The 27,813-nt window shown below is 46.8% G+C and overlaps 1 protein-coding gene across 14 annotated transcripts in view; it reads left to right on the plus strand.

Annotated features, from left to right (window-relative positions):
• The window catches only part of MICAL3 (microtubule associated monooxygenase, calponin and LIM domain containing 3), a 176,864-nt gene that overhangs the window by 9,724 nt on the left and 139,327 nt on the right, over positions 1–27,813 (plus strand). Inside the window, exons 1-2 of one of the 14 annotated variants that reach the window (XM_084498685.1) lie at positions 12,208–12,360; positions 12,868–12,962. The exons of 11 other annotated variants lie outside the window; for them this stretch is intronic. The gene's annotated coding sequence lies outside the window, so the exon portion shown is untranslated. Of the gene's footprint in view, positions 1–12,207; positions 12,361–12,867; positions 12,963–20,448; positions 20,630–27,813 lie in introns of those variants that run through there. 2 more of the 14 variants (XM_084498683.1, XM_084498684.1) reach the window with 2 other exon arrangements.

Consider the following 27,813-nt stretch of genomic DNA (forward strand, 5'->3'; position numbering starts at 1 on the left):
CTGCAGATAAAGCCAACAACCTTCAAGAAAGCAGTGATTTAATAGACTACTAATTGCTTTGATACCTTTGCTACCGTCCTTATAAAGGACTACAAAAGTCTGCGTTTCCTTATGACCTGGGATACTGTCACTGTAAGCAATGAAAGCTATCAGACCTCCTTTTTTCTCCTCCTTTTCCTCTGTCTAGCTCTCCTGGGGATGGATGATCCTGGCAGCTAGACCTGCCCCAGGCTTTTGCCTTTTGTTTTCCTGTACTTTTCTTTTGGCACAATTCAGAAGTTTTCAGTGTTGTGCTTCCACAATCACATGCTAAAATATTTGCACAGCTGTCTGATGACAGAAAAGGGGAGAGAGAGAAAACCCATTCCTCTGTTATTTGAAAATTAAAAAAACAACAAAACAAACAAAACCACCACCACCAACAACAAAACAACCAAAGGCAACCAACAAAAACAAACCCACAACCAGATTGTAAAAAAATCATCAGTTTGTTCTGCTCTTTCGCCCTGTCTGGTTTTCCCCATGTCCTTCACCTTTCTCTTTTCATACACATAAACCCACCTTTTAATGCTTCTCTTAAAATGCTCAGGGGTTAAAAGCCCATGGGGTTAAAACGCCCATGGGACTCCACTGCCCACCTGTGTGCACTCCTTTCAGCCTGCTCCCGGCATACAGAAATAGGACCAACTCCTACAGGCTATCATTAGGCATTCTTCAGGCAAAATTCTGACTGAAGTTGGTGGAAGTTTTGGCAGAAGGGCTGCAAAACTAATTACATTCCTCCCCCAAGTATATATATTGGATGGTGATGAGAGATGAGAAAATACTGCCTAGAAAGAAAGTCCATTAATAAATGAGAACTAGATGTGGGGAAGAACAGTTGATTGAATTATTTATAATGCAGTTATAAAATTGCTGAGTTGCTGGGCTTTCCAGAAACCTATCAATAACAGGCATGACCATAGCAGCAGTTAATAAGAGCACAGACAAGCAGGAGCAAGGATCTCCATGAAAATCAGGTATGGAAATGTTTCGCAAAAAGCCTAGCATAGCTAAATCATTTAGCACAGAAGGTATTTTAGAGAGGTGGTAACTCTCTAATGGCCTGGAAAACTCATTGTGAGTTTTTACCAGCAGTGCACCACAGAATTTCAAGCAAAAACTGAGCAAGTGTGGTCCCCTCTTTTAAAAATAGAAAAACGGCATAGGTGCTCCCTGATAAGGCTAACTATAGGTCATGGTGAAAAAAGGAAATATGTGCAAAATGTGTGTAAAAAGTATCCCTGGGTAGTGACACTAAGAGCAAAAATGAATGTCAGTATTTAAAAGAATGAATATTGCCACAGGTTTTTTGTCAGTTACCTAATTAGTGACCAGTGATGACAGCAGATATGTTCTATTAGACAACCTGTTGCAATGTCTGGAAAGTTTAACTTTTCAAACCTTCGGCGCCTAAAAGAAGTAAAAGTGAAAAGGCCAGCAAGGCCTTTTTCAGCCTTGACATCTCTAATTCCCATGCATGCACTCCCACTGCAAACAATCCACTCCCTTCCTACACGCACAAACACACTCCCTGCCTTTATCCTGCCCTCGGACCACACACGCATCTCTACCCGCTTGCTGCAGCCTCCTCCCTCGGACACAGGAACCCCTTTTCTGAAGCCGCTCCTCAAAGAAAGGTGTGTTCCCACCCCAGTCCACCAAGTTTGAGGGTTTTTTTTTAAGGGTTTATTGATGTCCCCAGTCACAAACTCCAGACAAAGCAGTCCTTTCTGTGAGGGAACTTCACACCCAGGAATGTGGTCTGGACATCTATGGACAAAGGGACATTCATGTTCCCGCTCCTCTTGCCTCTTAATCCTAAAGGAAGAACAAATGTGCTGATGTTAGCCATCCAGCTGGGTTTAGGAAACGTGTCCTGCTGCAGATGCACGTTTACGGTATCTCTCTTTTTGTTTGTGGTGTGAGGCTGAGGTGTGCAGGCACAGGGACACGCTCTGTCTGTGCTGGCCTGCATTCAGCAGCCTGGATGGCATTTCCAGCCCGTTAGCCTCCGAAGCATTCCGCTTGTGAAATTAGCTTGATGAGGCGACTGATGAGAAAATGGCGCTTATTAGCTGCTGTCATTTTTATACCCTCTTCCAGAAGTAATGGTACAGCAACTCATGATCCCATTAAACCTTCTAGTGAGTGCTCTGACTGCGAAAGGACAAAGCTGCAAACAGCCAAGGCTTCTCGGTGCTGCAGGCCAAGCCCGGCCACCTCCTCTCCCCTGTGTCCCCCTTCAGCTTGCATAACCCCCGGTAACCCAGCACTGCTCCTTCTCAGGATCGTCTTCTCCAGGGCACAGCTTCGTTCTGAATGGCCTCATGCTATCACACCCAGGGGCACAAGTCTCTTCCACCAAGCCAAGCATAAAAATGTCTGGAGGGGAGGGGGGTCGGCAAGACAGATGTATTTAATTATATGTGCCAGCCAGCATTTCCCCTAGGTAAGATTAAGTGTGCAGTTCAGCTTCTGATCTAATTCCATTCTCGTTTAACATCACTGTGGAAGGAGCCATAAACTGCCCGCTGTAATGTAGATTTTTATAACGTGCTTTCATATTTTCAGTAACCTCCTGTCTGTATGGAGCCAGGTGCTCGTAACCCTGGGTGTACTCGTAACTAATTTTTGAACAAGCCACTACGCTGCCATGCCGGGACCGGGGGGTGCTGTTAGAGCCCAGCATCTTCAGGGTGAAGGCTCCAGGCTTCCCGGGACCGTCCCGAAATGGGCTCACCTGCTTTGCAGACATACTTCTGTCCTGCCCCGTCTTGCAGGATTGTCATGGGCACCACTGTATTTGGTGATGTTCTCCAAGCCCCACGTTTTGGAATCACATAAGCACAGGAGAAATGTAACTTCTCCTAAACCAAATTAAATCACAATTTTCTTTTAGTATTGGAGAAAAGCTTGGAAACTGAGTCTGAAGGCAGAAGCAAAGATGAGTAACAAGACTTTCATTGTTACTGTTATTGAAGTCAGGGATTTTTGTAGCCCACTCACAGTTTTCTGAATGTGGTTCAAGTCTCTCTAACCCTTCTGGCCGATACTGCTGCTCTGAACAAGTCCCATTTCTGCTGCTTCAGATTATATTGGGAAAAAAATGTACTTAATCCCCTGCCATGATAGGATCTTTAATATCTGGATTTTGGCATCAGGAGGCCTGTCCCTATCCAGCAGGTTATGATGAGCCATCGTCAGGGAAAGCTCAAACAATTTGGGTTAAAAGTGAGGACAGGAAAGTTAGTGTGGGTTTTAACTGCTGCTTGTTTGTTTTTGTCCCTACCACCTACGTGTACAAAGAGCTGTGTTTGTTATGGGCATCCTGAGAGAGGAAATCTCTTACCTTAAAAGAAGCACTTGGCATTAGGAGAGAATAATATGGAGAGCAACAAAGAACCATTAGTGACGTTTTATTAAGAAGATGAGATAAATAGTCTCTCGTAAACAAGTGGTATTATTTAACTATCCAAGGATTTGCTTTCCAAAACAAGCCTGAATTGTTCATTGTCCAGCAAAATAACGCCTGCTCTGCAGTCCTGACTTCTTCTCTAAATAGAGCACAGAGTCTGTAAGGCTCTGTGCCTGCGGGCTGTCCTACCACATTACTAATGACATTTATGTCAATGCTGTCATAAAAATATTTTAAATAAGTAGAGAACAGCAATGTTAAGACAGAGAAAGGATAACGTGAGGAGGCTTTAGTTCAGGAGACAGGAACAAAGGAACTCTGCCTGCCCTACAGCTTCCCCGTAGCTGTAGACGGGGCCTCACAGACACACTTGCACTCGCTCGTGTTGGCAGAGAAAAACCTGGCAGAACAATGCCCCGTTGCTGCCTCAGCTGCTCGGTCACCTGCTCAGACAGAATTATGGCACCCTGTCCTAGCTGTTCTTCAGGCACTGGTGGGCACGCATTGATGCTCCGAGGTTTGCCAGAACAAGGTTCCTCTTCCCCGTTGCACATGCCGCAGGGTTTCCCAGGGGCAGTGACGGCTCCCTGGGGATGCTGCCAGCGTTGCCACACCATAAACGAGATGGGGCTCCGGGAGGGGAGCAGCCAAAGGTGCGCGTGTGGGCAGGAAGCACTCGCTGTCTGAAACAGCCTTCCTTGAGAATGGGTGGCTTACCCCAGTCAGAGGCCTGGGAGGAGGAGGAGGAGGAAGAGGAGGAGGAGGAGGGGGCAATGCGAGCATTTGGGGCTGCCGCTGCCGCCCGGCTCCCAGAGGAGACCACTGCTGCGTTGCCATGGCAGTGGTGACGAACTGGCAGCCAGAGCCAGCATCGCCCATCTCCCCCAGCCCCTGCGCGATGATGCTCAGGGAAGGACGCGCAGAAGGAGCTTCGCATCCCGGTCCCCAGCTCCTTTTTACTTCACCTTCACCTTGCAGAGCTAAAGAAAGAGAGAATTGCCTGTGCAGGCTTCCTGGGGAGAAACCTGTGCGGAGGCAGGGCCCGAGGAGCGGCGAGGGGCTCTGATTTGGGTGCTTGCCCTGGCAGAGGCGGGCGAGCTATGAGCACCTGTCGGGGAGGAGCTGACTTGTGCGAGAAGGTCACTTCTACAGCCTTGCTCTGTGAGTACTGACCCCGCTGGCCTCTCGCGCCTTCCGCTGAAAATGTTTTTTATCGTTTCTTAGCAACTATAAAAATCTGTTTTTCCCTGCTTTGAAGGGGAGGGATTTTCTATTGTGCTAGCTCTTTTAAACAACCTCCATGCAAAATCTGTGAAGGTGTTACTGCTGGATTTTCTGCTCTAGGCATGAAGTCCTGCAGGGGCTGCAGACTTAGCCACTTGCAGCAGGTTTCTCACCTGCTGGCACCAAGCAAGCATAGTGAAATCCGCATTGTAATACCTGCAGTTTGCAGTCAGAGCAGCACAATCCACACCTGAATGCATCGGTAACAGGTTGTGCATCCTAGCCATCTGATACAGCGCTATCCAAAGATCAGCTCTTTCATTTTCCAGCCTTTGTTACACATCCTCATTTGTTTTTGTTAAGATGAAGAATTTTAGCAGTAAGCAAACCAAATGCTGCTTGGAACAGGTGCAGAAAGAGTATTCTTCATATGTGGGTTAGGGTTACAAATAATTTCTGTCCAGTGAGCCAAACAAATGCATCAGATAAACCACTGATAAAAAAGAACGATTATATTGGCACAGATCCACCACACTCCACTGTAGCACATGGATATCATAGGCAAGCACACGAACAGACAGTAGGAAACATACAAAAGCCATGTGTGAGATCAGTCAAGAACAGCTAACAATAGGCATCTCTAAATGTATTAGGGCTACAAAGCAGTCTGAGAAACAGTTTAAAATTCACACTGGCAAAATATTAATTGAATCTCAAGATCCATGAAAATAATATGCTGCTTTATAAAAAACAATCAGGCATTGGGAAAAAAAAAAAAAAAAAAAAAAAAAAAAGGTTAGAAAAAAAATCAAAGGGATCTGGCACACCATAGTTCTGAAATCTTGGTTAAACTGCAACCCACTCGCATGCAAGCTAAGGGGATTTTTTTTTTTTTCTTTTTTCTCCAGATGAATTTGATGCTTGTTCTGTTCCTTGGCCAGACAGCAGCACTGGGGCATCTGTAGCTGTAATCTCATTAAGACTATTAGACTGTGCTTGTGCTTGTGTTCTGTTGCTGGCATGGATTTAGGCAGCCAGATGATCCTCAGAGCATGGATGGCTCTCACAGTTGAGAGGAGATGGGCTACACTGTTTTTCATGAGGTCTGAAAATATTACAACTTCTGCTTTGGAAAAGCACTGTTTGCAGTCCAGCCGGAAAAGCAAATAGCGACAGGTCCACTCAGTCCACACACAAAAGGGAAATTTATGAACATAGTTTCTGTTTGTGGTAATGGGAATCACATGTGTAAGTTCTCCACACAATGAAGGCAGAATACACTCCCTTCAGTGTGTAAATAGCATAAAGATGTGCCTGTGCGAGCGCTGGCATGAGATGCTGGACTACAATAAGAAAAACAGAAATCAGAAATGAATTATTTGTTCATTTTTCCACCCCAAGAAGCAGTTCTGTGTTCTGCTTTGTCCACTCTGTTACAACTAACACAAGCACTGTAGCTTTTGCTTTTTTTGGAACATTCCACCAAACTTTAAAGTATTTTGATGGCAAGGGATGTTTCTAGGGTCGGACACAAATTCTTCTCATTCCATTTTATTACATTACTCTTCATTACAATTCCTTAGGACTTCATAAATACCTGTTTTTCCTTTTTGCATTCCTGCATCACACAGATATCAGCAGCTGGTTATGTTCCTCTTCAGCAGTGGTGCTTAAGTACTTCTGCATGTAACAGGGTTTCCAGCCCCTCTGTGAACTCTGCACATGCAGACCTCCTGCACATAAGCCAGTACCGGTTTATGTCATTCGTGCATGAGCCTCGGGAAGCCGTCTTTGCTGAATGAATGCCAGTGTACCACACAGTTCATAAATATGTAAAAGTAATGGGCCCTATCCCAACAAGCTCAGATTCAGAAACGTTTAGCAGATGTTCTGGCTGTGGGGGAGGAAAACAGGAGATGAATAAATACAATACTGCAATAACAAATACTTTGTTGATGAAGCCGCACATGAATTACAATGACAAACACACCCTACCAGGACTTTGACCTACCCATGAAACAACATAAACATGTTTTATTAATAGTAGTTCCACGTTTTCAGGATCAATAAAGTGACTTCATCTATTTACTTTCCCCTTTTTATTAATACTTCTCTAAACAGTGATGAATTTGGATGGAACATAGGTAGAGTCTTTTTCATAGCTTGCCAAAGGACAGATCTAATACTACGAGTAAAACAGTGAGGTTCTCAACGAGGACCCCAGAGCCTTTTGCTAGAGAGCCTAACCATGGATAAGTTACGAGCTTGAAGAAAACTTCCAGAATTGTTTGAGAATCAGGCCTGTTGGTTATTTCTAGACAACAACACAATGGAGCTGCTCTACACAGCTTGTTTAGAGGAGTAAAATGATGTTGTTTTAAAAACAAGTATACAAAACATGGCTCAGACTCCTTCCTAATCCAAACTCAAAAAAGGAAACATGCGTTCTAGACCTTAATGCATGCTATGTGGAGTAAACCAGACCCAGGGGAAGCCCTGCACAGGCAGCCCTTGTGCAGGACTCTTGTAGACCAAATTAGGTCAAGAACCAATGAGGTGTCTCGGTGACGATGTCGTAGGCCTTTCTTTCCATTCTACTCAACCAAGGCATATTTAAATCTTTTTTTTTAGTCCTTCTCAAGGACTATCTGAGTAAAAGGAACTGCTGTACTCATGATTTTTTGTTTAATACATTAATTGCATAGGATGACAACAGTTGTCTTCTTGCATATTTACATTTTGCTCATTGCCCTTGTCTTTCTGCTTTAGGTGGTCTTGTACTTCTTTACATGTCCAGGTATTCTATAAGCAACCATGAAGTCAAAATCATCTGGGTTACTTTTCCTTACTGTCCTGTACAGTTCTGGGAGGGATTTTTCTGCCCTTGTGTAGCCTTTCTTTTAGGTTGTCTCTATTAAAAAAAAAATTATAGTACAGTGTAGTGAAGTGAAAGTTGTGTGTTTCTCATTAGCTTCTCATATGCCCACAGTCCTGAGTAGTAGCAGCAAACCTGACTGCAATTTTAGATTTTACTACTTGGACAATCTGTGAGCAGTGAAATTACCTGGAGTGTGTGTGGACAGACCCAGATCCTCTCTAATTCCTAAAATACTCCCAAATGCTCAGTTTACACTCAACATTCAGCAGATTTGCAAGTAGCTGCAGGGAGAGTTTCCTTATGAGTTCCTATCTGAACGTGTATTTTCTTAGCCTGAAGGATTAGAAATGTTTTTCTAAATGCTCAAAGTTTAGTGGATCAGGGGGCTGGCTTTTTATTGCTCTGTCAAGCTGGAGGAGTTTTGACCTAGAAAAGCCTTTATGTTTACAGGGTGAGCCAATAAGTACTTTTTCAAAGTGAATTAGACTTGTATTTGCTTTCCTGTAATGAAACACCACTAGCAGTTTATTTGGAATTCAGCTGCCACCCCTGCACACAACATCACTCCAGATTAGTGTGGACTTGTGTGTTCAGGGGTGGTGGAAAGGGTTAAAAACTTTCATTATATAAATATTACAGTTACTCAAATGCTCATGCGATAAATATCCACTGGCATGCAAGACATAGGGTTCATGATGACTTCTGCCTTGTATTTCAAAGACAAATTGAACACCTGTGTTATTGCTTAGGGGTTAAGCTCTTCACATTTTCCCCAGAATTGGCCACTTTTTCCTGCTAACGGTTGCAGCTGATGCAGAAGACAGCAAATTTTAAGACCTCTCTAGACTAGATTTTCTCCGCTGTCCCTCGGTTTCTTCGGGAAACATTGCTTCTTTTGGAAGCATTCAGCAGCTGGTTTGTATACAGATTGCTTTTACATAAAGGAACTATGCTTTAGCTACCCAAGTAGATGCGAGCATCAGAAAATAAGGCAATATAACCCATCACGGAGATCCCACATTAAATCGCCTCCAGCAGGCAGCAATTTAAATGCAGTGACTTTTAGCAGAAACACTTTTGTACAGGAGACAAAAGTTCTGGTTAATGGAGAGCATTTCAAATGCTTCAGCGTCACTTTGCTTTCATGTTGTTGCCTTGACTTTTACAAAGTGACATGTATGTGGAAAGCACACAAAACCCTCTAGCACCATAAACATCACGCTAAGATGTACAAACTGGAGGGGTGTTTGCAGAACACTCCAAGTGCTCCTTCTGTTCAACATACCAGTGGTAAGGCCACAACTGGGAGCATGCTGTGTGCTGTTCCTGGCAGTGAAATTCAGGACAGACATGAACTAAACTGAGAGACTCCAAATATGAGCATCACGAATCACCAGAGGTCTCACAGTGTAACCTGGGAAGACTGATAAGAAGAAATGGCATTTAGGTCCAGAGAATGTAATCAGAAGTGACACAGTACGTCTTCATGCAATGAAAAGGCTGCTGCAAAGGTGAAAGGAACAAATGTTTCCTTTGTCTTTGATGGGTAGCATGAGAAATAGATTTAAATTATGGTAAAAGGGATCCAGGTAAATCACTATGGAAAAACTAAAGGCAAGAAGAGTGAATCATGAGAACAGACTGGCTTGCCTGCGTAGCCTGTGGTGTCTGCAGCGTTGGAGGTCTCTAAGGGGTCAAACAGATGGGGCAGAGATGCTTTCACAGGGATGGAGTTAGAGGACCTCTCAAAACCCCTTCCAGCCCTGGAATTCAGTGATCGCCTCCTCATCTGAAAATTCCCTTGCTGTTTTTACTCGTTAGTTCTCAGTATTTGAAGAGGTTACCAATTCCCACAGGACTGGCCATGCACCTGGCCAGTTCTGAGTTCTGGAAGGCTGTCAACAGAATTCAAGATTCCTCGGCCATTTTTAGTGTGAAAATAGCTTTGATATCATGGAGAAACTAAAAGCTTCTTTGGATTTTCTTCTGTAACTTGCCTTCCTTGCTGTAATCCTTCTCTAACCGGGAGCAGCAGCTGGCCCTTGTGAACCAGCTTCAGTTATTTTAGAACCTGAATATATAAAGAAGGCAGGCACTATTTTTGTATATATTGATTTTTCGAAATGGGGCACTGTGCCATAACCTGACCTTATTTTGAGCAGCAGCAGCTCACCTCCTTTTAAGAGCTGAATCCTGAGCCACGGTGTTTTTCCCTGGGTTGGTTTGGGACTGCTGCCTCGACTGCTGGCCGGCTTACTGGAGGTGACTTCTGGAGCACGAGGCGCCCAGTTTTATGGTGCTTGCAGGCACTTGTTCACGGGGAATCGCTGCTTTGCTGACACAAGGTGATTGTTATCTAGCCCAGTGCAAAGCAGCAGTACTGTAAAGGCCTCAGGGAAAAAGACGGTGATGGGCTCACCTTGCACATCACAAGCCTGGAACATCAGAACTCTGCAAGGCTGAGCTGCAGGGTTTCAGTTTTCTTAGCTTGTTTCTATGGAGTAGCCATTTTGTAGCGATATCCCAACCCCTCGCTTTTGTGTGCTCTCGAGGGTGTGTTTTATTAGCCTAAAGTTCTGTATGGTATTGCCTTGCACCCTCCTCCCCTCTGAACACCACGTGCAGGCAGTAAAAGGAGACATGCAAAGGAAGCACAGTGCTTTGTTTTTGCTTTAGTTCTACTTGTTTAAACCCTTCCTCTTACAGTGCATTGTGAAAACTCCTCTGGGAATCTGACAGCATAATGATGCAAATAACCCTGTCATATGACTAAGCCTCTCTGTTGCTGGATTCCCAGATACCAAAGCAAAACGTACAAGTCTTGCTGTGGATGGCATAGGCAGCTTCATTCTCGAGTGCAGATGGATCTCCAGTTCCCTAATGGGAATTGTTTGGGTCCTAATTAGCATTTTACGAAGACTACTGTTAAACTGACAGCCCTCCTGATTGCTCAGAGGCAAAGTGCCTAGCTGGTAATCAGTGGACACACTGTATGCATTGGCCTCTTTGAAAGCATTTAAAAATATCTTCTATATTGCCATCTGTGAACCCTCTCCTCCACCTACTTCCATCTTGCAGTAATTTAACACATCCTCAGCCTGCATCTTTGTAGGGAAAAACACCTCAATCTTTTGGCTATCAGCAGTTAACATGAGCTGCTGCCTCCCCTGCAAAGAACTGCTACACCGCTGACCTTGGGTGACTTCCAAAGGGGGAATATCCACTGACTGCAGGTCTGCCTGCCCCTTGGCACCTGCACGTGTACGAACACAGGCACCTGCTCAGGTAAGGACAGACATCCTTGCCAGATTTTCCACCATGTAAGCTGAGTCAGCTGGCTGCGGCTCTCAAGTGACTGCAACCGGTAGCTCTAATTTCTATGCTCATGGAAACTCCATCAGTAAATAGGGTGGGCTGAGCCAAGTTTGTATCAGCCAAAGGCTTCCCTCCATCTGTTCTCAGGCAGGGATATAGATAGCGATTTGGGAATTGTGCACTTCTGGCTGATATTTGTCACGCCACAGCAGAGTAAGAATTTCCTCTCCCATGTCATGAGCTCATTTGGTGCATCTCTTATGAGCGGTATCATTTTGGTTTGTATCACGTTATTGCAGGACCTGACTGCTTTTCAAGCCAAAATCAAACCCAAAATCTTTAACAGTTTATGGAAGTCAAAAAAAATCCGTTAAGGTAGGGTTGGAAAACTGTGGCTTTGGTATGAGGTTAGAACCATATGGCTCTGGATACAAAAGGAGGTTTAAATAATCTGCTGGAAAGGCCTATTTAAAGGAACGCTGGTGTACTTTTGTATTACCATTGCTATTATCATATAATCCTGGGTTTGTACCTAATTCTTAACTCCTGGATTATTCACGGTGCTTCTGTACTGGTTTGCATTCCTGCTCCGTTCAGGTGCGTGTTAGCTGGCTCCCCTGGCTCGTGGGCATCCTCGAATGAGCATGGCGAAGACAATTTATATACACGCACTGCTTACGTACAGTAAGTGGTACAGACAGCAGTGAAATATATCTAAGCAGTACAGAAACACGTATGCGCACAGACGTGGGTGTACGTATATACTGCGCGAAGTGCTCTTCCTGACAGCCAGCTCGGATGCAGAGCACCCGGCCTGGGAGCAGCACTTTGAGAGCGCTTAAAACAGCAAACGCGTGCATACCTTTACAGTACCCATACGCACACTGCACACCCGCGGGCTTTCGGTGCTCTCCCGCAGGGCAGGGCAGGGCTTTGCCACCCCCCTGCCCCCCAGCACCCGTGCTGTACCCCCGAGGGGTTACTCGAGGACCCTCCCTCAGCGAGCCGACCGTTACCAGCACGCACCCACCCCTAACGGCCGCCGCGCGCGCGCACTCCCCCGCCCGGGGCACTTTAAACGGTCGCTGCTTCGCCCCGCCCCCTCCCTATAGCCCCGCCCCCCTTCATCACCCCGCCCCCTCGATCGCCCCACCCCCTTTTTTTTTTTTCCTCCCCGCTCCGCCAATCCCGTTCCGCGCTCTCCTCCCCTCCGCCAATCACCGCCCGGGCCCTTCCGATCCGGGCGCGGGGTGGGGGCGAGGGCAGTACCATCGGCACGGCGCGGGTGGAGCGGGGGGGGGGAGAACGAGGCGGGGGGAGCCTCCCCGCCCAGCCGCGTGGCTCTCAGCGCTCCCCCAACCCCCCCCCGGGGCCTTTCGGAGCTCCGCGGCAGGAGAGGGGCGGAGCGCGCGGGAGGGGGCAGCCCCGCCCCCCGCCCTGCCAACGGCCGGCGGCGGGCAGCGAGCGGCCGCGGCGTCAGCCCCAGGTGAGCGGGGAGCGGGGCCGTTGGCGGCCGTTGGGGGCTGTGCGGGGCCCGGCAGGTGCGGGCCGGCGGCGGGCAGAGCCGGCACAGGCGGATCGGAGCGGAGCAGAGCAGAGCAGAGCAGAGCAGAGCAGCGCCTTCCCTTCCCTTCCCTTTCCTGCCTTTCTGTCCCCCTCCCTCCGTCCCCAGCCGGGTGCCGCGTCCTGCTGCAGCCGCACAGAGAGGGGGACGCAGGGAGCGGTGCGTTGGGAGGGCAAAAGCACATGGACTGAGTGTGTGAGGGGGGTCGGCACAAAGCCGGGGCTGCCCGGGGCATAAAAGCGTTGGGGTCTGGGACAAGGCACGGCATTGCTCGCTGTCTGTGCCCCCCGGCCCTGAGGCAGCTGGGAGGGGCGCTGGGCAGCGTTTGGCTTCTGTGGTTTAAGGCAAGGAAGGATGCTCACCTCTGTGGGCAGTCTGCCCTCTACCCCCCCTTCCTTCTAGTTTATTTTTATTTTTATTTTGGCTTAGCATCAAGAGGAAACTCAAATATGTCTCTTCTTCATGGTCTGAGGTGCTGGAGTTGTCTCCATTCAAACATGTTTGGTGCGACTGGGAAAGGAAATGTGAGTTTTTGCTGATCTGAGACAGCGGTAAATTAACAGGAGAACTGCCTCAATTTCATTAAACAGGAGCCTGTTTCACCCCACAGCTCTCAAGGAGAATTCATAATTCTCCCTCTTCCTGCTAGAGGCGTGCAGTGGCAGCACGGCTTCTTGCTGAAGTCACAACCTGGTTGCTCCAGCAGAGATCAGCTGTCCTGAAACTGCTGCTTCTGCAGTGGGCAACACGAGAAACTGCCTTGCATGTTTGAGAAAGGATGCTGGCAAAGCTACGGAAACAAGGAAAACCTTCTTACTGCATTCCTTTCTATCAGCCTGCCACTTCTGCCTTCTCCCTAGATCTTCATCTGGGTTACATGTTAACCTTTCTCCTTTCTTTCCCCGATAGCGTCTATGAGATATGATCTTTTGTGTCTAGCCACATGGTTAAAACTAGTCTAGGCTGTCCTTGCTTTGTGTCTGGATATTTTTTTGACACTCAACCATTCAAAACAACGACCATTTTACTGAAAATGGTGTTTTTGGGTTTGTTCACCATTAAGGCTTCTAGCAAAATCATTCTCAGGTGGGTCCTGCAGGTACTGGCATGGCCAGTTTTCTTCTTGGTCGCTTTCTGCTGGCATGGAGAGTGGCATAAGATGGAGGATTTGACAGGTAGTCCCAGCTGTCAACGCTGCCAACCTTCAGGCATCCGCCGAGGCCTCCCAGTTTTCTGTCTTCACCTTGCTCATCCTGAAAGAGGAGTGGCAGATACGGGCGCTTTTCCCCCACCATGCAAGCGAGTTGTTTGAATGCCTCTGGAGCTGTCGGCCCCGAGATCTCCAGGGGTTTTCTACCTGCCAACCCTGCCTGAACCACCACAGCCAGGCAGCGGGCCGAGCAGGCCACTGCTTTCTGTCCTGAGCATGTGTGTTTTTTTTGCTGTGTTCCCTTCTTTCTTTGAATCCACTTGTCTTGCGGTCATCCCATCCCTCGAATTGGAGCCTGTGTGCAAGAGGTGTTTTCTTGCTCTGCTTCAGTGTAGCGTACTGCACAGGGGAGTTCTGGTTTAGCCTGATCTCAGACGTTGTTGTAGGGTACCAAACATAACTTCAGTCCTGCAGTTTTCCCTTTTTTGTGCAGTTTCTAACATCAGGGATGTTCGTCTGATGGTATGGGTCTTCTGCTGGGTTTGTCTGCAGCAGTGTTCCAGTTGTACAGCTTAATTAAAATCTGGGAAATAAACCACTTATTGCATCAACTTCCTCGTTGGCCAGCAGGAAAATTGTTTGGTATTGCTGCTTTCTGCCCTGCTGCTTGGAAATAATTCCTCTGAATCTGCAGTGCTTTGAAGTGGGGCAAGGCTCGCTGGGAGCTGCTGTGGTTAAGGGAAGAGGGCATTTCAGAGCACTGAAGACTTTATATTAAAAAAAAATAAATCTCTCCCTTTCAAGCTTTCCTTTAGTTACGTCCCTTATCGTTGCGGCTGCAGTATGCTTTGTATGAACTTTGTGTGATGTCGAAGGAAGTCGCAGGGTATAATCCTCTACTCTTCGAAGTAACTTTTGAACTGAAGTGACTTAATGGATAGTACAACTTTTAGTGATTTCCCTTTAAATTATTAAGCTCTCTACCCTAAATCTGTGGGGAGACTTCTTGCTGGAAGTTAAAGTGTAGGCAGAACAGCAGCATTTTTGTGGTATCATATCTTGACTTGCTATCTGTGCCATGCAAGTAAAAATGCCTGTGGCCGTGCAAGTCCTATCCAACATCTCTATCTTTTTATGGCCTTGGTGGAAGTGTGGTGCTTGTAGTGGGATGGTTGTGAGGCCCTTCTGGCCCTTCTCTTGGTGTCTAAATGCGCAGTGTGGGCTTGCACAGCTGTTAAAGCGGGCTTCTATTTTGCCAGGTCCCGTGAAAAGGTTGATATCAGCTGCTCCATTTCTATGAGACTGTGGCTTGCAAAGATTTGCACCATTTCACACTTGTGTTTTTTCAGGGCTCAGTAAAGAAATGAATCTTGAGGCACCAGAAGCCAAGTTTGGCTCATACCCAGTTAAAAGCACAACACCTGGTACCCACCCAGGGATTCCCAGGTAACAGACTGCGCTGGGTCTGGTGTTGGGAAGCGTCCTCTTAACGCTTGCAGCATCATGGTCCTGCGACAGGAGGAACAGAGGGGAGCTGGGAGACTCGTCTCCTCTGCCATGTGGTCATCTGCACAGAAATGAGGAAACGTGTGCCTGGGAGTCTTGCTTTAAACAGCCAAATGGAAGAACGTTTCGCTGATCTTTTCTGTAGAACAAAGTTATTCCCAAAGGTAGGTGGTCGGTGTGGATGGGGCTCCGTCTGCTGGAACAGCAGAGAGAAAAGCCTCCTGAAGCTCAGGAGGGGTAAACAGTTTGGGGACTGTGGCCTGATTCTGACAACTCGCTTAGCCAGGGAAATCACTACTGAAGTGAGGCTCCCGTTGAGATTCTGGGAGAGCTGTGCCTCTTCCTGCATTGGGTGGAAAGAAAGATGAGCTCAGAGGTAGTCGCCTTTGTGTATGGTTTCCTTGGTGAGCCTGGGAGGTCAGTGCCTTGCACCTGGGATTTCGTCTGGGTCTCCGAAGTGGGGTTTGGCTTCCTTTGGACTTTGCAGGGAGAGTAGGACTGCTCGCACGGCCAGGTAATGTAGGGAAAGGCTGGGAGTCGATGGCACCTGGTCTGCTTCTGTACCTCAGAGAAAGAGAAGTTCATGCATGTGAAGGTGGATGGAGGAGGTACCCAGACGCAGACAGCCTCTGTAGCAGATCTCTGCTATTGATTTTCCACAGTGCTGGTATTTGGTGTTCCCTCAGCAAAGGCAGGTGGGCTACAACTGGGACCATCGCTCTATCTGAATACTTCTCATGTTGCTTTTGCATCGCATCTAAAGCCTGTTGCATTACACTTACGCCTGGAGACCCACCCAGGGCTCTGCTGTGCCAAATGCTGTGTTAAAGCACAGTAAAAATGTCCCTGCTCTGAGTATTCTTTTGCTTAATAAGGCATATGAGAGTGGAAGAAAGCAGATACCATTTTCTGTTGATGTTTAGAGCGGTGAATGCTGGCAAGTTTTGAATTCGGTGCCTTGGATAGAATATGATTTGATAGTGGATTTATTTCAGGATGTGAGCCAGCCTTCAAATCATCCTGTGGGGCACTTCTGAGGCTGCCAAATGTCAACTCTGTGGGCTTATGGGGGGGGTGTGTGTCTGTGAGAGGTGTGTGCTTCTGAATGGTCTGCGAACCTTTGTCTCAGAATATCTGGCCCTGCTTGGGCTGAGCGTCAGCAGCGCTGAGGGACGGAGCCTGGCATCCCAGCCACAGGGGAGGGTTTCTGGTGTCTCACCCTCACGTGTCACGGAACAGTGGCACCAGAAAACTGGCTTTTTGGGTGCCTTTGGGGCAGAGCGTGCTGTTTAGGTTTGCTACTCAGTGCTCCTTTTGGTTTCCTCCTCTTATGCATTTTCCTTCCGTTAGCACATTTTCCTCTTTTCTGTCTCTGGTCTCCCCCAGCCATTTGCTTGCTCCCTCAGGGCTGTTTGCTGTTCTACCCTTCTTTGGTGCATGGAGGAGAAACCAGTGACTTTTTTTGAGCAATATCTATAATCCTATTTCTGACTGGGGGAGCCAGAGGGAACATAAGAGCAGGGTATGTCTCACGGACTGGATTAGCTGTGCAGCTTGGTGTATTATTATTGTTCTGAAGTGAATCAGTTAATGTTAGTTCAGAAATGCTATAGTCCCAACTGTGATCCGAAACAGCTAAATTGCTTGGAGAGTGTCACTTGAGATGTTTGCTTCCTCTGCAAGAGAATTCTTCTGGTAATGTGCCCTTTTGTGGACGGTTGTCTAGATGTCTCGTCAGTCTGGAGAGGCTTGTTTTTAGTGCTATCTGCTCTCTGGAGAGTTTATTTTTAAATAGTTGCTGAAGCAACAGTCTTGTAAAATGCTGCAGTGTTAGGATAGAAAGAATTAAAGTGTTTAGTAATCCTTCAAAGGGATAGAAGTAATTGTTTCTATCTTCCCTTCTCTAAGGCTAGCTGAAAGCACTGGTGAAACCGCGTTCTCGTAGAAGACTAGCTTCAACATTTTCTTCCTCAGAACCCCTCTGTTTCAGCTGGGGAATGTCCTCCATTTAAAATAGCGTTTAAAGACCGAATGTCTGAGTTCAGGAACGGCTGTGCCCTGTCCTTCGCTCCTGCTATACGAACATGGCTTATTTTCTCCCAGGATGAATTCTGCCACCTGGAGATGGGCCGTGCCTTCAGACAGGCACTGTGTCCCCCGTAACTCCTATGAAGCAGTAGAGTGGTGCTTTAGAAGCCAAATCATTTACTTTTTCCACAAGAAGCATTTTGTAAGTTTTCCTTCTTTGTGCCAAAACCTGAGATGTTTACTCTGTGCCAGAAAATTTCAAAGCAAACCTATTTCAAATAGGTCAAATCTCCTTATGCTCTGTTCCTGAGGCATCGGAGGAGCTTTACGTTATATCATTTTCTTGATCTACAGTTCTCAGTTTGGTTGTATCAGCACGACAGTTGTGCTTAATGAAGCTGTTGATTTTATTAGGAATTGTGTCGTGTCACTGCTGAAACAGATGATTAATCGAAGGCAATCACAAACATCAGCACAGACGGAGCGATGAATGGACTGAGAGCAGCCCTGAGGAGAAGGACCTGGGGGTGCTAGTGGATGAAAAGCTCACCATGAGCTGTCAATGTACCCTTGCAGCCCAGAAAGCCGACCGTACCCTGGGCGGCATCAAAGCAGCGAGGCCAGCAGGGCAGGGAGGGGATTCTGCCCCTCTGCTCTGCTCGGCCCCACCTGGAGCCCTGCGTCCAGCCCTGGGGCCCCCAGCACCAGGACAGGGACCTGTGGGAGTGGGCCCAGAGGAGGCCACGAGGCTGATCAGAGGGCTGGAGCACCTCTCCTCTGGGGACAGGCTGAGGGAGCTGGGGGTGTTCAGCCTGGAGAAGGGAAGACTCCAGGGAGACCTTACAGCGGCCTGCCAGTGCCTAAAGGGGCCTGCAGGAGAGCTGGGGACGGATTCTTGGTCAGGGGGTGCAGTGGTAAGACAAAGATGGGTGGCTTTAAACTAAAAGAGGGTAGAATTAGATCAGGTGTAAGGCAGAAATGCTTCACTCAGAGGGCGGTGAGGCCCTGGCACAGGCTGCCCAGAGAAGCTGTGGCTGCCCCATCCCTGGAGGTGCTCAAGGCCAGGCTGGATGGGGCTTTGGGCAGCCTGGTCTGGGGGAGGTGTCCCTGCCCATGGCAGGGGGGTGGAACCAGATGGTCTTTAAGGTCTCTTCCAACCCAAACCCTTCTGTGATGATTCTGTGATGCAAAATGTTACCTCCAAGTATAAAGGGTTGTCTTCTTTCCAGGTCTTTATTCCTTTACTGCTCTGTTCCTGTGGTCTTCAGCTATCACAAAAGGCCCTTTGTTGTTCATTTGACTGTTAAACTGCATTTATTTTATGCTTCATCAAGCTCTTAATGAGCTCTGGGTTTGTAATATCACAGGTCTGGATCTCCAAGGGTGAGAGAATCTGACAGGTTTCATGAAACTGTAGGGAAGAACCACCGCACGGGAGGATATCCCAGGCAGGCAAGGTTTTTTTGATGGTAGAGAGCAATGGTGGTAAATTCTTCATTATGCATTTATGCATTCATGCAGACTTTGATAACTCACAGGCATGATGCGTTCTCACAGTCAGAGTCTCGTGGTGGATTCATCCATGAGGCACAGTTCTGTGGTCCCAGGCTGTTAAGAAAGGAAGGGATTTCACAGCCATGACGTACAACAGAAATGAAAAAGGTAATGGAAACAGAGGACAGGGCAGACACAGCCGGGTATGTTCAAGACGTGGAGGTTTGACTTGGCCCATGAGGCCGGTGTGTGCTGCACACCAGCCAGTCTGGGTTCTTCCTTTCCTTGTTGGTGTCACAACAGAGATGGATCTCGAAGGGAAGACTCTGCAGTGGACTGGAAATAAAGTGCTGTCAGATGAGCACAGTAAATCAAGATGAGCGCTAATTTCTTCTGTTGGATTTGGGGATGAATTGCCTTACAATGCTGTGCTAATTATGGCAATTGAGGAAATGATTCACAAGAGTGGGCAGCTGAGCGTGGTCCTTCTAGCAGCTGTCTTAGCTTAAGCTAGGTTGACTTATTTACTAGAATTGTGTTTCATTTGCTACAATGACAAGTTCTCCATTTTAATTCCTATGGCTTAGCTGCAGTCCTTTGCCACCTGGCAGGAGAATGGCACAGCCCTCAGCCTGTCCGCAAAGTCAGGCGTGCGACTTGGCTGTATGTGGCAAAGTTTCTTTACAGGGGTGTGGACTAGAACTTTATTTCCAGTGCTGTAAGTTAAATGCTAGGCTGTGTAACACAACCATGACATTTAGAGTTAATAGTTTCACTGCATGCTGCTTCATTTTCTTGGGGCTTGCTTCGTTGTGAAGGCAATAGCTGTGCAATATCCCAGTCCTAGGGCACCTGGCAGCAGGCAGATTTTGTGATCCTGTTCTCAAATGCAGTCATGAGTTAAAATAGGTAATATTTAAAATGCATTTCATTCAGTTATCTCAGCTCTCTGCCCCTATTTCCCCAAGCAGAATGCAAAAGATTGGCGTTTCCCCTGGCCGGAATGGCTCCTGCTGTGCGTTACACAAGTTGCTGTGACCTGCTGGAGCTTGTGCCACAGGCAGGCATGGCAAACACATGCAGGTCTACGGAGTTTTGGTTGTGGCAGTGAAATCCTTAGGTAGCAAGGTCATGGCCATGAGATTAATGTGCGTACAGCAGTCCCTTCCGTGGAAAGGAGTGTTTGGTAGACATTAACTTTTTATAGGCTGATGACACCCACGTACTGCAGAAAGATTCTCTGTTCTGTGAAGGCCTCAAAAACGGTGGCGATGTGAACCCCAGCCAGGCCCTTCAGCTCTGGGATCACAGGGGCTTTTCTTTAGGTATAGAGCTGGGGGGGGGGGACATGATGGGCTGGCCAGGCTTTTGGTAACATGCTCTAATTTGTGTCAGGCTGCGAGCAGCAGTCCGCTGCTGCAGTGTGCTCTCACCTGCACATCAGCTGGGGCAGCTTGGAGAGGCACTGGGACCCTGTGGGTGGAAATGGCCTTACTTTGCTCCCAGGCAAAGCCCTGACAATCAGGAGTTAACACTTGGAGAGGAATGAACTGAGGTCAGCAGCACCAGCAGTCTGTTCAGTAAATAATTTTCTTTGTATACTTACTCCATTCTTTCACTCATTATTTGCTCCACTTATTCTTTTCCCTTCCTACACACAGACACACACACACACACACACACGACTTTTTTCTGGCTTCATTATTCTCTCTTGCCCTAGTTATTGCCTTCCAGAGGCCACTTGTCACTGTGACCCTCCCTCTGGCTGAGGAGCTGCCGATGATAGGTTTCCTGTGAAAGAACCACCCTCGAGCTGGGATGGACACCTACACTCCGCGCTGGAGATGCCAGGCTGTTTTCCAGCTGCTCTTGTGAGTCCTCTTGCTCTGAGCACTGCAGTGGATGCACAGAAGGCAGCGCGGGAGGCAGAGTACTGCTCAGCCAGACACAGGGGGATCAGGAGCTGTTTCCCATCTCTTTTCCCCTCCTTGGGGGCAGGCTGCGAGCTCCGGGGTGAGTGAGCATCTGATATGTGGCATGCGCTGTTCCAAAATGCGAGGGGAAATCTGTTACAATGGCCGTGCTGTTACTGAGGATTTGGGTGGCTGCAGGACGAGGCATTGCTTAATGGTGGAGCCTGCAAAATGCAGCAGGCTGTGATGCTGCTGCTTGGACGTGATGCGATGAAAAGAGAAAGCTCTGAGGGTCACGGATCTGAGGGTCCACAGAAAGCAGCTAGAGGAAGTACGACTTGGGGGGGGTGACCTTGAACGTCTGTTCAGTGAAACAATCCAGGTGTGACTGGTGTTTAGGAAATCATTTTTTTGGGAGGCCTTTTGTTGGGGTGGGAGCAGTTCAAATGTTCTGTGTCTGCTCAGTGATCCGTTCTGATTTTTCACTGCAAGTGTAGTACCTGCATCTTCTGCACGTGACGCTGTAACTCTTCCTGTCCCCAGGCTGCTGAGAGCTGTGCCAGATCGCTTTTTGTGGGCATTAAATTGCCTGAAGGCCTCACGAGCAGGAAGAAATGACCGTGTAGCAGGCCCAGTGTAGCAATTGCATGGCAGCTATTTAGACGATGGCCTGTGTATAATGGTACACACGCTGGGGGCAGGAGGGGGGCTCTGGTCTGCGCTGCTCAGCCACTCCAGCCTAATGCTTCTCTCCTGCCTCCGTGTACCTCTCCTTTGGGGCACTGTCGTCTCCTTCATTCTTCTGAGATTTTTATGCTTTCCATTGTGTTTTCTTAAATGAAAAGGCAGCTCTAGAAACAAACAAACAAAATTCCTTTCTTGCTTGCCTTGTGGTTTTCACTTATAAGACTGATTTTCCTTTCACTGGCATGGCAGTATTAAAACCAGGACTCTTCTTGGCTAGACTCTGTTGCTGCAGAGCCTGTGGGGTAAAATGAAAGTAGTGCTTGCTCTAAGAGTTTGGGTTTTTACCCCCCTTGGTTTAAATATTGATAGCAGTGAAGTTCGGGCTCCGAAGATACTAAATGAAGACAACTGTTCCTTGTTCTCTGACAGACTTTGTGTGCAGCTTTCCTATAGCTGCATTGTTCAGTAGAGTGCTTTACTTTTCAGTAAATAGACAGCCTTTAAGGCCCTCAGGTTCTTCACATCTGAAACAATAGGCCTAATCATCAAAGCTAAATCCAAAAGGAGAACAATTAGGAAGGGCATATTTTTTAGGAGTGTCTTGGGCAGCGCTCCTACCTCCAGCTGCTTGTTTTTATCCTGGGGTGCCGTGTCCTCTGCTCCTCTTGCTGTCACACAGCGCAGCTGTCTGGGCACGCATGAGAAGTCTGATCAGAAAAGTGATCTCGGTTTAAAAACAGCCGTGCTGGAGTAAAAGGCAGCCCAGGTTGGCTGCGCAGTCCTGTGGCTGTTGTAGCAGCACTCCCGGCCGGGTGGGATGGCTCGGTGTGGGGTGGTGATGGGGCTGCTGTCAGTACTGCCGGGGGCCTGGTGGGTGACACAGGCTGGGGTTGGTGCTTGATGGGGTGGATTGTATCTGGGGGACGTCCTTTTGATAGTGGTTGGATGAGGGCCCACAGAAATCGCTGTTTCTCTTGAACCATTCCTATTTTTCTGGTTTAGGGTTTCAGTTTCAAGGCTTGTGTTACGACCGTGTTCTGCCTTTCTAGGGTCCAGGCTTCTGCGACAGTGTAGCTTCCCTGTTACTGGTGTCTGCTTTCCCTCCTAGCTCAGTGAGCTACTTCAGCTTGTCCCAGCTGGTTTTGTAAAGAAAAATCCCCCCTCCCTGTACATGACCTCACAATAATACTTGTACTAGGACAATGTATGCTGCTTGCTTGTTCTTAATTATTACCAAATACATGGAAAAACTTGAGGCTTCTAATAACTGCTGAAATAACTACATTTTCCTGTGAATTGGTGATCAAAAGTAGTTAGACAAAATGATTGGAATAAAGCAGGAGCACCCCGTGTGCCAGAGGACTTGTTTATATGGGGTAAGGTCAAATGGATGAGAATAAACTCTCACTGCACTTGGAGAGTGAAGCGAGGTGATGTGTCTTGCTGATTGAATGGAGCAGCCCCTTTCAAGAATGGAGTTTCTTACCTCTGCCAAGCAACTCCAAGCAAGATCCCCGGTGAGGGAGGAGTCGGTGCAGTCTTGAAATAAGTGCTAGTGAAAACTGAGTCTGAACCCTGGTGGGTCCAGTGTTACTTGGATATACAAAGTCTAAAAGAGAGATTGAAAGGAAACAAGATTGGAAAGGAAGGACCCAGCTCTCTTTCCTGTTTCACTGCAGTTGCATATGAACCGGGGTGGAGCGCACAGCAGATACTGCTAGCTGCCTTCTGTCGTCCTCCTGTACTTCGCTCCCTAGTTCAGATGGGCATTTGCAGCACTGCAGGATTCCTGTGCGTAGCCTGTGCTTATCAGGAACGTAGTGTTACCTTTTAAACCAGCGAAAATAGTATTGATCCGACCTTACGCTGGAGTTCTTCCATCTCCAGCTGTTGCAGCCATTTCACCAAGGGGATAAAAGCCCGTGTCCCCTCCATTTTTGAGGGGAGGTGAATGAATTGCAGGGTTATCATACTGTAGATGACCTTCATAAGCTCGGACACAGCCAGGATAAGCATCTACGTCTCTTCCTGTTCCCAGGATCAGTGCATTAAGAAGGAACTTCTGTCTTGCAGATGTGATATACGTGTTTGAGGGCATGAAATAGCAGCTAATGCATATCCTAATGAAGCCCTGCATCTGTTTTTACATATGCGTATGGGTATGAATTTGCAAGATAGCGTGGGTGTGAATAGATGCAGGCCTGGGAAAATTGCGATAGCTTGTAACTGTGCTGCTTGGCACATACAATGTGTACAAACAGAAACTTGTGAAACAGTATTCAAAGTAAAATAATATCTACCTCCTCTTCCTGTCTGAAGAGTCATGAACCCTAGCATGCTTTTTGTGTTGTTTTTTAAGTGTAACTAGCACTTGCTGAGAATCTCAAACGCACCCACCTGCACCCACCCTTCGTGCTGTTGGGGACTTTCTGAATGGGAACTGTTGTTGTGTGATGCTCACGTCCCCAAGTAGGCAAGCCTTGTCATGGTACAGGCAGGGAAGTGAACGGCATTAGTGAACGCAGCAACCATCCCTAATATACACTGTGATGTAGAATGAGTGGCTGCTGAAGTTGGCATGTTGAGAAAGCTGCCTCTAGGGGTGCATGCATCAGCCTGCTTTGTGACAAAGATGCACCCACCTCCTAGCGCTTGGTTTTGGTGGTTTTGTTTGGTTTTGAGATTGGTGATTCGTAGTTACTTCGTAAAATCTGATCTGCTGAAAGCTGTAGTTCGATTACAAGAATGCTTCAGAAATCAATAGTATTTTATTTGCTGTTAGATCTACAGAGTTACCGAAGCACCTCTTTAACACCTCTACTATTTCTGAACTTTCCATCATACTTGGTGGTCTCTGTGAGCCACTTTTACTCCTTTCACAAAGAGCAAGAGCATCAGTAATTGATTCTGAAGTCTTTCTGTTGGTGCAACTATCACTGATGTAAATGTTGAAAGACTACTGATTCACGGGGAGGAACACAGGCTGTTTGGTAAATTCCTTGATTTTACTACCGAGCTGGTAATTGGAGAAATAGGAATGCAGTGTTCTGCTCTCTTACTGACTCTTGTCATCTTGTTTTTGAAGGTGTTTTGCCTTTTATGAGGAATGACGTAGTAGAGACAGCTTGGTTTGCTTCTAGTATTCACAGTATCTCTTTTTAACCTGTTGGTTCAGTGATTTTTGTCATTTTTGTCTGCATGTTCCAACTGTTTATGCTTCTAAGCCTATCTCTGAAGGCTTCCACTCCTCAGGCCAGCTGTGAGGTATTAATTAGACAATTCTGTAATTACGTATCATTAACTGCTCTTTCAGGAAACCAAGAACCAAGCTTTTCTGTTACTACTGACTTTGTCAATGTAATACACATGGAACTGGAGTGCCAAGGATGGACTCAATTGCAATTCTTCCCTCTGGGGTCCTGTTCCTGCAAACTCCCAGCTAATGCCTCTTAAAAAACAGCTGTCAGCTATATGCAGGAACTCAGTCCATGAACTCCGTAGAAATGTGCCAGTTTTCTCAGCTGAAACTGGGAGCTGTACTGAAGTAGAGCAGTTCTTGTACAGGACCAGTTTTGGCAGCAGCACGTGAGCCATTTTCATTCTGTAGAAACTAGAAAATTAATAGGCAGTCAATAACAGCAGTTTCAGACTTGAACTGAATTGGAGTTGATATTTGAGGATCAATATATGCCTGCTCACCCATTTTCCAAGGCAGTGAGTGATCCAGCTGTTACTGCAGTACCTGCTCCTGCTGTAAGACAGCCTGTGCTGCACCTGGCTGTGATGTTTCCCTATGTATGGATTTCCTCTCATGAAATTGCTGTGCCCTAGGGGATGCTTTTTCAGTGTTGGCCAGTACAATGGAAATGATTTCTTCCCTGTTTGTTCCTTTGATCTTTTTTTTTTTTTTTTTTTTTTTTTTTTTTTTTTTTTCCCCCCTCTGGTCACACTGAGTTATCTGCTTCCAAATTAAATTATGGAGATGACTTCCACAAGCTGTGAGGTGGCATCTCAGAGACCTTCCTCTTTGTGCTTCAGGTTAACCAACAGAGCAGAGGCAGCTCAGCTGGCCAGGACTAACGTACGGGAACTAACAGGGCTCTTGCTGCTCCTCCTTGGCAAATTAATAGGGATGAAACATAAGAGGAGCGAGGAAAAAAGAGCTTGGTAGTCCTGCATTCAGAAAGGGAAGTGGCCAGAACTGCTGTATGTGGCTTCTGTCTTCTAATGCCAGCTCATTCATTTTAGTAAACCTGACTTGTTGTCTCTTATTTTCATCTCACTTTGAAAGACTCCAAGTTTTTATAACTTTTTAACACTTTTGATCGAGAGATGTAGATTTTCCTATTTAAGTTCTCACTTCAGGTTCTGTAGAAAGATAGCTAGTGAATCATTCCTAGACTAGTATTGACACTGGTGATGAGGCAAAAAAGAAATTAAATGACCCATGGACTGATGACTGTGTTGTCTTATCTTAAGAGCACAAGGGAGAAGTATGAGAATGTGCAGTTTGACAGCTGAAGGAAGTGTGTATGGTGTGTTGGGTTTCTTTTTTTTTCTGTTTGTTTGTTTTTGTTTGACTCAGCTCTGACTTTTTAGAACACTTAAATGAGCAGATGACTTGCTGTTTTTCTTGACCTGGCTTTTTTGTTCGGTCTCAGCTGAGGTGCATTTCACAAACAGATTTTGTGGAGGGTTTTTTGAATGGCTGACTTGCCAGACGTGAAAGCAAAACTTGGGCTGCTTTGTTGGTAAACAGTATTAAAAACAAAACAAAACAAAATTATGGCAGCGAGGGTACACAAATTTTGTAACCTCTCCTGAAGACAGAATTCCTTTTCTTCCTCAGCAGGTAGAAAGGAGGCCACGAATCTAAGCTGGAACTCAGTGTCCTGACTGGAGGCATATGAGGTATTTGTTCTGGGATTTAGCTATGTTTTCAGCCTCCTTATGCACTCAAGATCTCTGGTTAAGGGCAGGTGAAAGGCACCTTTCCCAATTCTTTCCTGCTCTGATGTGGCAGCCCAAGAAGCAAGAATCTGTTGTCTCCCTGTTTGGTAGGGTTTTTAATCTGTCATAGCCCCTAGGGCTTTCTGGCATGGGTAGGTTGTACAAGAAGTCTGTGAGACCAGGCAGTGGGTTCTGTGGGCAGAAGATACCTTCCCTATTCCTTTTGAGGATGAGTTTCTATACACTATACTGGTAGTCATATCTCTCCAAGTGGCATTCCTCATGAACCTGGGTTCAGATGATCCATTGAAGCTGTTTTGGGACCCTTCATGTTTCCCCTCTCTTTCTGGTATTGAGAGTGTGAGCTGTGACTTTTCTACATCCCACAGAAAAAGCTGCATGACCAAAAGTCCAAGGCTGTGGCCCAAGTGAAGTGTGGGGCTTAAAGAAAATAGAGAGAGAGCCTATGGTTGGTTAACGGGAAGGCAAAGCCCCACCGTAACAATTTGTTAATTGCTAGACAGCTTCCTTTCTGCAGAATGCTTATCAGAGAGAAAGTGAGTAACTTACTTAGTGATTTTCCTCTGAATGCCAGTTCCATGATGTAGGGGAAGCAAAACAGCAGACCTGGGCTCTGAGACGAGAGGGCTGCAAAGAGCTTGCAGCGTTTCAGGCCAAAACTCAATTCACTTTGGTATTTCCTGGTATTCCTGCAGTCTCATGGCAATAGGAACTTTCTCAGACGGTCCAATTCTAATGTGAAAGCTGTTTTTTAAAAAGTAGAAAACCCCGTCAAGTGTTATGTTTCCTTAGGCTTTGGTGAAACACCTTGGGCATAAGAGGTTATCTCATACACAGCTGCAAGTTTCCTCTACCTTTCCATGAAACAAACTACTTAGAAAATGCTTAGTCTTTGGGATGTGTTCATAAATTGTATGTTCTGACTGTGAAAAAGGCAAGATACTTCCATTTCCTATTATTGTTGTGTGAGAGTCCGGGGCAGCACTACCCAGTGCCTGCAGCTTGCATCCCTAAGGCTCTTAATTGTTTTCTTCGTGGAGTTGTGTATGTGCAATAGCAGATGCAGCTTGAACTTTGATTGCTCTGCTCCTTTCCACACCACTTGTGTTTTTGGCTATGCAGTGGCCGTTCATTTGGCACGCTGAAGTAGTGCACTTATCTAGGGTATCTTGATTCTCTGAGAATTTGTACTGCATACAGGCTTCAAGTCGATGTGCGCCGTGCTAGCGGAGAGAGAGAAAACTTCCAGCTTTATACTTGTCAGCTTGACAATGTGTCATGGGTTTTGTTCTTTTGCATAGTTGGTTTTCTCCTGTGCTGAAAAGGCATTACAAACACCACTAGAACAAGCGAGCACGCTGCATTTGGAGAACTTGGAGGGCATGAACACCAGCTCTACCAGCTTCCTTGAAGCTTCTTGTTGCAAATCATTGCTGCGGTCTGGTTTGTGGAAAAATTAGGTTCTTTTCTGCTTGCAAAGTTCAAACTTTACAGCTGGGGAGAGCTCTTCAACACCCAGAGGCCCGGGGCCTGTAGTACTGCTTGGTTCTCCCACTCTGAAATAGAAGCAGAGGCACCAAACAGCTTCGTGTGACTTTGTAAGGTTGCTGTTCCCCGTGACTGAGG

This window comes from Aythya ferina (assembly GCF_964211825.1).
Source record: "Aythya ferina genome assembly, chromosome: 1".
Lineage (NCBI taxonomy): Eukaryota > Metazoa > Chordata > Aves > Anseriformes > Anatidae > Aythya > Aythya ferina.